This window comes from Sceloporus occidentalis, unplaced genomic scaffold, assembly GCF_023333645.1.
Source record: "Sceloporus occidentalis isolate IW3139 unplaced genomic scaffold, rSceOcc1.0.p SCAF_223, whole genome shotgun sequence".
Lineage (NCBI taxonomy): Eukaryota > Metazoa > Chordata > Lepidosauria > Squamata > Phrynosomatidae > Sceloporus > Sceloporus occidentalis.
In genome coordinates this window covers 102,940-115,022 of record NW_028317203.1, presented here as the reverse complement: position 1 = coordinate 115,022, position 12,083 = coordinate 102,940, and positions in this window count along the sequence as shown.

Sequence of the window (12,083 nt, the reverse complement as noted above, 5' to 3'; positions counted from 1 at the left end):
CAGTCCTATCATACGCAGACAGCCAGTACATGCTGGTACAGGGTGGCTGTAAGTGATGTGCAGACCCCATACTGCTGGCAGCATCCATAGACAAGGGGGGCAGCTAGCTAGGTTTCAGCATGTACTGGCTGACTTGGCATGATAGGAGTGTGATTGCTAACAGCAATCACAGTCCATCTTGCCTAGGTTCCAGCACTTACACATCCATGCTATCACACACTCATTCATTCATATACTCATTCATTCAGATTCATTCCCTCAATCATGCATACTGATTCAAAGACCCTCCCCACCCCCTTACCTGCACTGCAGCTCCTCGATGCCGCTCACAGACTTCAGCAGGGGGCGCGGTCTCCCTCTGCGTTCTCTGGTACTGCACAGAGGAACCGGAATGTGATGGGTTCCGCTTCCTCTGTGCAGTACAGAAGACCCTCCCACAGGTAAATAGCAGGGCTCGAGGTGCGGACCGCATAAGATCGGTTGCCCTGGCTGCTGATCTTACGAGGTCCGCACCTTGAGGTCTCGCGGGCCGCATTTGCGGCGTTTTTATTGGGGGGGTTCCTACGGCCCTGGGGGGGATTTCTTCATTATCTGTCCCCCCCGCATGAGTTATCCGTCCCCCCCATCCCCCCCGGTTCCTACGCCCATGGTGTCACAGACTTGAACTTTAAAAGCTATCCGTGATAAAATATTTAAAGAATGACTTTTAAAATACTGTGATCTGATACTGTGTAAATAATCTTCCCATCATGTCCTCAAACAAGATTTAAAAAAGGTCAATATATGAAGAAACAATGTTCTCTGCACCACAGACAAGATGATCGACACAAGCCCGGGACATCCTAGTGACCAGATTACTACTTAATTGTGACCAGAGGACATTGTTTTGAACTGTATTGAATATCATTGTGAAAAAAACCATAGCAAATATTGCATTGTATTTAATATCACTCTAAAATAAAATGTTTGTACTAGAGCCACTGCTCTCGTTTGGCAGAGCAAGACACAAAACATGCACGTATACCCATTCCACGTTGATTTTACACGCTTAAAAGAAAAAGCAGCAACTAGGGCTTGTTACCTACCTAGCAGAAATCCCTATCACACCTCTCAGAGGTTTGGGAGCCATTAAGAAGGCCTCTAGACAAGGATGCAATTTGGCATTGGCTTCCTAAGAATGATAATGAGGTACAGGACCTCAAAGGTTTGATCACAGATACACCTGTTCAGAAATACTATGACGTTACTAAACTTTTACCTATTCAAAGTGACGCAAGCAAAAATGGACTCTGATGTTGCCTAGCGCAAGTTGGCCAGCCTATGGCTTTTGCCTCAAGGGCACTGACCCCTACTGAGCAAAACTACGCACAAGTTGAAAAGAAATGGCTGTGTATTTGTGTTTGCCTGCCAGCGCGCTCATCACTTCCTCCATGGTCATGACATGCAGAAACTGTCCATAAGCCTCTAAAATCCATTTTGAAGAAACCCCTTTTGTGTGCACCCAAACTATTGCTTTAATGTTGTCTATAAACCTGGACCTGAAATGTACATTAGCAACACTCTCAGCAGAGCTAAAGCATCAGGTAGCACACCTGAGTGTACACTCCACACAGTGTGTAGTGTTCAACAGGAACTGTAGGGCATAGCACAGATTAATCATTCAGACTAGTTAAATGTCACAGATCAACGGTTGCTTCAGATAAGGCAGCATACAGAAATTGGCAAGAGTTTTCAAGCACTTACGTCTGTTGTTCTGGATGGTTGACCAGATACAAAGGATGAGGTGCCATTAATTGGACTTTCCAAGATGAAATCAGTATTCAGGATGGCGTACAAGAATCATTAAGATTGAAGATGCTGACATATATACATTGGTGGAGAGGCATGCTATAGGTAGGCATATGGTACCTTATACTGGCCCAACATGCATTGTGTGATTAGAGTCTTTGTTAGTCATTGTTCAACTTGCAATGAATATGCACTGGCACAGCAGAAAGAACCCATGATGTCACATGAGCTATCTACTCAGCCATGGCAAATTGTAGGCATGGACTTATTTAATCGCGCATGGCAAAACTTTCTACTAATTGTTGATCACTACTCTGACTTTTGGGAGATTGAGCTACTTCCTGACCTGTTGGCTGAAACTACAATCAAGCGTTGAAGGCAAAGATTGCACGTCACGGACAGCCGCACAGGGTAACCTCGGATAATGGAACTCAACTTGTATGTGATTGGGGGTTTGAGCATCTTACCTCTTCCCCGTGGCACCCACAAGCTAATGGTAAAGTGGAATCAGCTGTCAAGATAGAGAAGAATCTTTGCAGGAAAGCCAAGTATGATGGTAATGACCCATGGAAAGCCATTCTACATAAGAAGAACACCCCAACCAAAGGCATGGAAAGTAGTCCTGCACAGCATTTGATTTCAAGGAGCCTAAAGACTTCATTGCCAGTGGCCAAAAAAATAACTTGAACCCTGTGTTGTAACAGGCATAGTGGGAAAACTGTGAGGGAGGAAACAGATCTCCAAATTGACTTACAATGTGTCTGCCAAAGACTTATCTGAACTGAGCCAATCTGTATGAAGCCACTCACTGGTGACAGGTCTGGTTGCTGGAGACTTGGTACCTGTGGACAAAAGGTTGTGGTCGACTTCCAAGACCACAAGACAGATACAGTAATGAGTCTAGTAGTTACACAGAATGTTATGTTTAAGACTGTTCACTATTTGTATTAGGGTAGTTGTTTTTATATTTAATGTAAAAAGATACATTACATTATGGAGTTATTATGAAGATATTGTAACAATGTGTACTTATAGTAATACTGCATTGCCTTAAACTTCATATTTCCTCTTCTTATCTCTGACCTGGATGCAGTGGTGTATCTTAACATGGTTCCTCACACCAACAGTTTGTAGTGTCTTGTTATACCTGATACAGCTATTGCTTTTTCTTTCTTATAAAATAATAACTAGCTTAATTTGTACACTCTCGAGGTTCTTGAAGACTTTTCTGCTAAAAAGTCACTGTTGGGGTATATAATGATCAATCAATTTACAATTTAGAGAACTTGCTGAGACTCTTAAGCTTACATGAACATATAGCCAATAATGCATAGTGGCATTTGCCAGCACAGCCTATAACATACTTCCTCAGTGTCCCTTTTTAGGAAGGACAGTGTTTTTTAGGACCCATATTCATTTTTTTTCTAAGAGCTCAGAATGGCCATGGGAGTATCACAGTGTTCTACAGCTTTAAAATCATGAAATGTGTATAAACAGCAGCAAATGTGCTTACGAAATATTTTTTTTTGTTTCCTTCAAATATCTTAATGACATTAAAAGCCAAAGTTACATTAAAAGGCCCTGCCCTTTTCCACATCTCTGTGTATGTTATTGTATGGCATTATAGTGTGTATTAGAATATGCTATTAGCATGGCTGTGTGTGTTTGTCAATGTATAGTGTTAGCATGAATGTGAGCATATGTTGTTAGAGTGTGTTTGCATACTAGCAAGTTGGCTTGTCAGTGGATGTGTTCATTCCAGAGAGGTGGTAAATAATTCTGCACCCAAGCCGGGACCAATTTAAGGGCAGCAACTGCCAAATGATGTAATCGCAGCCACCAGCTGTTGCCCGGTGTGCCAGATGGCAGGTGCGGATCTGGACAGACCAAGTTAACTGGCAAGGTTATGATGAAAAAACACTCAAACATTTTATTGAATATCACTCTTACATACTATATGAGCAGTATGGAAAAAAATATATTTAAACCCAGTTGACCATTGTTCATTTTGGATAGAACTTGGAACAAAACTACCCATCATCCACATATGTACCTTCTGTGCTGACTTTAGTTAAATAATTGCATGGAAAATGCTCCTGGATTTTGCTTCAAAAAACCTGGTCAGCTTAACCCAGGTACAATTGCATGTTACCAGACAACAACGGTGTAAGAAAAAGTACTTAGTTAACAGCTTTTTGGGTCAAGAAGAAATTACTTTTGTAGTAGCACATGTAATAATGTTGGAATTTTACTGTAAACGATTGATCTTGCCTTGGATTCAGGCTAGCTTTATGTCTATGAAATCAGAATTCAGGATGACATACTGTACAAGGTGCCAAGAGTCCTTATTCCTAAATGATTAAGATCAGAGATGCTGACAGGAATATATACAAGTCACATTGGTGGAGAAGCATGCTAAAGGCAGACACGATATATATATATATATATATATATATATATATATATATATATATATATATACATGAACATTAGGTCTTAATGATATAAGAAGTGGAGGAAGGTGTTCTAAAGGTATAGAAGGGAGGGAAGGGATGGAGAAAGGGGCAAAGATTAAGAGGAAGGTTGAGCAAAGGTAGAGAATGATTTGCGTGAAGCTGGGCAGCCAGATGTCTTCTTCACCCACACCTTGCAAACCAGCATCGTGTGCAGCCAGGTGTCCGAGAAAAGCGTCCAAAGTGTCCACCCCACACAACAGGAGCTGGGTCAATAATCCCATTGCCCATAAATCCGTTGGAGCCTTTACTACATATTATAGAAAAGAAAAGTGGAGATAAGTGTAACAGCTGCTTGTAGACTGTGTATACAAAATAGTTTAGATGTGTTTATGTTAGTGTGTGTAAGTATGTTTGTATGCTAGTGTTCCCAAGTATGTTAGTGTGAGTTAGTATGTTACTGTGTGTATGTTACCATGTGTGTGCAAGTATGTTAGTGTATGTGTGTGTAAGTATGTTAGTGTGTGTTAGTATGTTTCTGCATGTTAGTATGTTGGTGTGTATAGGAGGGGCTTGGGGTCCCTGTCATTTCCACTGGTTTCTAGGGGGATTTATAATGATGGATGAAAATGAGTTGCTGGGCAGGATTAAGACTCCACAGCGCCGTACATAAGGCTGGAAAAAAACGAATGGATAGATCTATATTTTTTTTATCTCATAAACAGTTTAATAAAGCAGTCAATTTTGTGTCCGGACGTCAGTCTTACTAAAAAATGTTTATTTGCCACTTGTGTGCTTCTTGCTGGAGATTGCAGCTGTTTGCAAAAATTCTGAATATTTGGATTGATTTCAGATGTACAAACAGATGTGATAAAACTAGATAGCAGCAAGGGGTTATAAGGGCTATTGATTTTTTTCATTATAAAGTAAAGATTTGGGTAGATTGAATTCCAAAATCTATGTTTTCTTGCTTGTCTTAGAAAACGCACTATTGGCGTATATAGAACAGTTAATGTACTTACATTGAATCAATTATGTAGACTCACAAGCTTACAAAAAAGTATAGGCACTTAAAAATTACTATAAAAGCTATAAAGTAATTTATATATGAATAGCAGACAAACGCAATTGTGGCAGTAAAATAAATTATTTTTCAAATGTGATATAATGATATAAAAAGTAACATAAAATGTCTCAGTAGAGCCTCATCCCTACCCGCACGTCTAGCCACAGCCCTTAAAATAAGAGGTTCCTCCTTTGGCTACTTGAAACAACATGTTGCATCATCTGTCACAGTGATATTGTTGTACATGTGCATTTTAAACATTTTTTTAAAGATTGCACACGTTTAACACTGAAGAAACACATTGACACTGTATTTCACGGTTCGTAAAGTTTAATATCATTTTAATAACTCCTTCTTTACCGATATTATGCCTGCAAGCTTCCCAGGGCTGGCTCACCAGGGCTCCCAATCTCCAGCTCCTTAAGGGGCAGGGCTAGACTTCCATAGGGTAGGGCTAGTCGGAGTTAACCTTTGAGTGGCTGGTGAATGAGTAGAGCTTGAGTGGAGATGGCAGAAACCGGGTAAAACCAAGCACCACTCCTCTGCCCAGATTTTAACCCGAGGGGGTGGGAGACTGCACCAAAAATTGCTAGGTGTTCGGCACGATATATGTAGCACATCTATTAAAACATTTGCCCAGGACCCTTATAGTATTAAAATGGTGCTACCATGCTCTTTGCTGAGCGCTGGCATATGACATCATACCCCAATGCGCTGCATTTCAGTGTACGATCATTATGGAGCCTATGGGGCCAGGGAAATAGGACAAACTGCTCTTGGTTATATGGCAGAAGGGTGCTGTGCCACCAGGAGCTGCTGTCCTATGCCATTGGCTAAGGAGGCTGGTCAAGCCACATGTAGAGGTGGGGGTAGAATTCAAAATATTGGAAGGGGCCGGGAAAGAGACTGTTGGGATCAAATACAGCTCCCTCCTCCATAGATTAAACTCTAGCCTTGAAGACCGGCAATCGGTTCTGATTTCTGGAGCTTCCAGGCCACATTCTGACTGACACCTCCTTTGTAGGTCCTAAAAAACCCACAGAGGCTCTGGCTCAAGTCTATACTATAATATTACTAAATATAACCGCTTAGTACATAAACCTTGTCCTATCTAATCTCGCCACATGACATCCCCCTTTTATGTCTCTTGGTACTCTATATATATATATATATATATATATATATATATATATGCTCCCTATAACTCATCCTATGTATAATTCTTCCTACAATTGGCCCTTAATATAATTGTTCCTCATTTCTATTCCTATCGCAAAAACCTGTTCCTTATAACACAACATAATTTTCTGTTTAACTTCAATTTGCATGCTGATGTAAGTTTTATTAATGTTATCAAACATGATACACAAAAAACATCCCATAACCACAACAGCAAATAGTTTAAAAGTATAATATTCTATTTCTCCAGCTTATTGAATTGTAAAAAAACCAAAATATCTATTAGCCTAGAGCAGCAATGGCAAACCTCTGGCACGCAATGCCCTCTGTTGTGGCACGCAGCAAGTTTGACCGTTTAATTTTTTAAATCAGCCAAAACAAATGGAGCGCAAGGTCTGTTAATACAGACCTCTGTTTCACGTCTCCCTCCGAAGCGTGTTGGGTATTGATGCTGAGCGCGGGGATTTGATGTCATATCCCGGTGGTCAGCACTAAAGCCATGTCCACCGAGATGGAGCACTGAAGCAGAGGTCTATAGGAACAGACTTTGAGCTCTCACCACAGGAATTAAGAAAGGTAAGAGGTGGGGAGAGATAGATAGTGAGAAAGAGGAGAGGTAGAAAATGGAGACATATAATGGGGAGCGATAATGAAAAAAAGAAGTGATAAGGAGAAAGGGGAGATCAGTGGCAGCAGCACATGGGTTCCATCTCAGAAGTCACCACACACCGTCCTTGCACCCATTCTGTTTAATCTAGATATATTTATATATATTTAGATTAAATAGGATGGGTCCAAGGTCTTTGCATATATATATATATATATATATTACATATTTGTGTATATGCTATACATTTAGAGGATGGGCGCAAGGAATACAGTGGCTTCTCAGGTGGAAGCCATATGGGACTGCCACAGCCCTTTTCTTTCTTAAGGTATGGCGAAAAGGACGGTTAAACATAATGCAGATTATTATTCAAATATCTGCATTTATCCCCCTATAGAGTGTGAGTGTGAGTATGCATGAGTATGAGTATATGCTTGTGTGTGGGTTATGTGTTTTGTTCTAGAAGGTGAAAACATCTCTGCACTACATCAGGATAGGCACCACCATGAGATCTGCAACTTAGTTTCATGCAGAAAATTGGGCACTCAGCCCCAAAAACATGTGCCATCACTGGCCTAGGGTGACAAGTGGAGCTGAGGAGAAAAGCATCAGTGATCATTCTTGTATAAAAAGATGAAAGAAAATAAATGAATTGGGACCTTTGATCATTGTCTGTGGTTTCAATATTTTTGTTGTGCAGGAGTGCCTGTGTCATGACAAGTGGCCTTATTCTCCTGAGAACTTGATGACATTTGGCAGCAGTAAGAGTAACTCTGGAACTAATCCTGGTGGACCTGGAACTTTAACATGGTTATTGGCCAAACAAATATTATTTAGTTTGTTAGTGGATCTGCCCTTTTCCGAAATGGATACACTAGAGATATAATGATGTTTATTAAAGAAACGAATCAGTATACACCAAAATAAATAAATACGGCACTTACCCTAGGGAGTAGCTACGGCTATGATCCTGTCCGATGGTCCAATGATCCTGGCCACTGATTGGCCATTCAGTGACAGGAAAGTGCTCCCATTGAAATCAATGCATCTTATTAGATCCATCTGTGATGTTCGTTGAGCCACTGCTGAAGCTGACAGACGATAATCATATTACATGGCAGGAGTTTGGTTGGACATGTCTCCTACAAATGGTACACCATGATGAATAAAAGAGCCCTCTGAGCTATCATGTGCATTAAAGTGCATATAATGGCTTGAGGGTCCCTTTGAGTCTATCAATAAATGTTAAAGCTTTGCAGTTACTTAGTTTCAAAGCTTACCTAAAGGAGGCTTTGACCATTGGCAGAGTGACACATATAGCACTTCTAATCAATTCCTTACCCTGTAGTTTTCCCACCTCTCCCCTCATGAAGGTTACCATCCATCCATAAAGGCTGCCTCAACCAAGCAACAGTAATCAGCAACATAACAAGAGTGGAGGTATACTTTTACATGGCGGAATAATCATGCAGACGGCTTTGTCCTCAATTTGCTTATTTTCTCATATGGTTTCCTAACCAAGTGTTTTGGTTAATTTGCCCTTTTTTCCTGATGTTCTAGGTTTTATCTGGTGATAGTTCAAACTTGCCATCGAACGAAGCCAAACGCACTTCAGCAGTAATATAATATGATTATTTGGGTACAATGTCATGTTTGCCTGAACACATATGACTTGGAGAGCCCCTAAGGCTACTACCGTGGGGAATCTTGCAAATAAACACATTCTAGTGTGTGTAAATGTACATTTGGCAAATATTATAACAATTAAAAATAAATTGATGTAACAACTACTCAATTATTATATTAATAGTCTTTATTAAATGCTAACATACTTCACAGCGCTGTGCAATTTAAATATGGGCTGGTTAACAAATACATAACAAATATACATTTACACATACAGATACAACAGGAGCTTGCCATCTCACATTATGGAACTTTTATCCAAAGTTCCTGGAAAGAATGGTGGGCTTATGAGGGCTCATGAGTTCATAATCTACATTTATTAATAATTCACGGATAAGCTAAATCAGCGTTATACATCTGAAGAAACTATAATTATATCCCAATTATAAGAATTAAAAGAATTAGCCTGTTTAGAGCTGCAAAATTCTGTTGGTGCTACATGAATAAAGAATAATAATAATCAAAATCAATGGGCATGTCAGCAATTAGCACTTGTACACCGGCAGGTTAAACTTTCACTCTGGACAGACAATTAAAGTAATTAGTTATCGAAATTATATGTAATTAGCTTGATAGAGGCTTGCTATTATTTTCCACCCAGCAAAGGGTATCTTGATGAACTGGTACTGACAAGAGCTGGGGAGATATAAAAAAAACATATACTATCAGTACTTCGGTAAATTATAAGGTATTTGATTCATGGGACCTATTATGATTCAAATTGAAAATGAATATATATATATATATATATATATATATATATTGTTTCGTTCCTGAACCGGTCTTGTCTCTTCAACACAATGGTGGTTCTCCACTCCTGAATCCCACCTCCTGATCAGCCCCATGCAAAACATGACTACCCACATGCCCAGCAGAATGGTGATCACATTTCTCTTTAACTGGGACATTTATGGCCATTTTCTACTGCTACGATCCTCTGTATGAGCCATTTCACTTAAATGGGATATTTGGTTACTTTATCCACCTGTCACTGTCCTGTTAAAAGAATGTGTGTGAAAATTCCTGTTTGTAATGAAAAACTGTAGTTTTTAATCTGGACCTAGAGGAGAATTTTTCGGGAGTGCATGCGCCAGGCTCAAACTGGCCATCTGGGACACCAGGCAAATAATTGGTGGGTCACTGGCCAACATCACCAACAGGAGCTGGATATGCCTGGTCGCACGCTACGAGGGCAGAAGGCAAAGTAGCGTCCGCTAGCCTTAAAATGCCAGGGCCGCCTGGCCATCGCTTAAAGTAACAGTTCACAACACACGCTTGTATTACTGAATCATATGTATTAAACGCTGGAACACCTGGCCAACAGTTACCTGTAGATACCGGTACACGGCATCTCTTATAGTGCAGAGATAAGCTTGTATTTTACACCCTGTCTTTTCACCCAGCCAGATTAAGAAGGGCGCCCCTCGCCTGATCCTCTCCTTACATACCTGTCCACCTGCCCCACGCTTATCAAACAGGACTCCTGGGTTCATCAGACACACGGTTCCATGTGTAAGCAGCAAACATCCACCCAGATTAGATAGAGAACATTATCTGTAGCTCCATATCACTCTATACTCACTGAAGGCTGATAACAGACCTTTATGTCAGCTCTGTTCACACAACACTGAAATAACAAGCGTTTTTTCCTTCTTTGTAACATATACATTTATTCTGCCTTGAATAAGTAAAGAAACCATCCATTGCATTCATAGATACCAACAATCTAAATACTCTCAGGCCTTAAATGCATTCTATCGTGAATATGTTTTGCTATAATTGCTTTTAAAAATAGAGGCAGCTATTGTGTTACGTTCAGTTTCATATGGGGTGACCGCATTGGCCATGTTTTCCAAGACTTTCCAAAAGAAATGTCTATGGCGGACATGTACATGGCACACATGGCTCAACATGGAAAAATCTAAGGTTATGCTTTTTTTATACAAATAGGCATGTTACTTGTAATGGTTACTAATTAGGGATAACATTTCTATGGGTAAGGGCTGGGAAATGTCTGCACACAACAGAGTTTACCATAAGGACATGTTTCAGACTACAGCTATAGGATGATTTTGTGTATTTTCTTTGTATGGTACATCCAATGAGGTATAAAGTAATTACAACATTCTCTCTCTACTGTTATATTAAGTATACTTTATCCATTGACCAACATCTCACTATGATAGACAAGGGCTACGCTATGAAAGAAGCAATAGGAAGATTTATTAAAGAAACCAAGATAGTTAACTACCATAAAGGACACAGTAAATCACCAATTTACATTCAGATTATATATAAAATGACAAAAGGCAAAGTTTAGGAATAAATGCCAAGCTAAAGGAACATATGCATTTTACATTTCATTTCTCCACCTTATCGAAAAATAAGGAGATTTTGTATGATTTCGTCCATGGACTTCTGGTCGGTGAAATCAAGGATGTCCTCGAAATGGCTCAGAATTCCAAGAAGTCAATAATAATTCAGCATGGTTTCAAAGCGGCAGTTAAAGAGAGAGAAAAACGGGATGTGATCTTGAAATAATAAAAGACAGAACTGTTAATCTCCTTTTATATTTTTATTTTAACTCTCTAATCAGATGTATAGGTATAATTGACATTAACTCAATTGACAACTAACTGGAATGAGTGTAAATCCTTCTCTGAAAGCTACATTAGACGAATCTTCATTAGTTGTTCATCTCTCCAAGCAACTAACAGAGCAAGTTTGAGTGACCTTCATCGTTCATATTTAACTGGGAAATTTTTATTACGTTTTGAGATATGATCCCAACGAACGAGTGAAGATAAGTAACAGAACCATGGTGTATTTTTCATTATCTACTGAGTAACGAGATGACAATATGAGGCAAAGAGAGGATCCTGGGGTAGAGTCAGCAAGATGGATGGAAAAACAGGGAAATATGCCCGATGTCTGTATTAAGGTTAAACCCCCATGAAAGTTGTATTATTAGTAGCAGATTAAAAATACATTTTTAATAATATTGAGCTCTTTCCTTTTTTTAAAAAAAATGTTCTGCATATAAGATTTTTAGATGGCTGTATATTAGCCCCTTGAATGTGCTCTGTTCTCTTGGCCCGATTTACAAGACAAACACCCTGACTCTCTTATGGTAAACAATAGAATGACTCAGTCTTAATCACTCCATCACATATTACGTTATATTAATAGGACTTCATTTGATTTTCCGTAAAGATCCAGCTTAGTGTTGTGCTTGAGCAGGAAAAATCACCCAAAATATCACATGACTGTAACAATGGCGGCCTCCTGATCTGCAGGTAAAGGA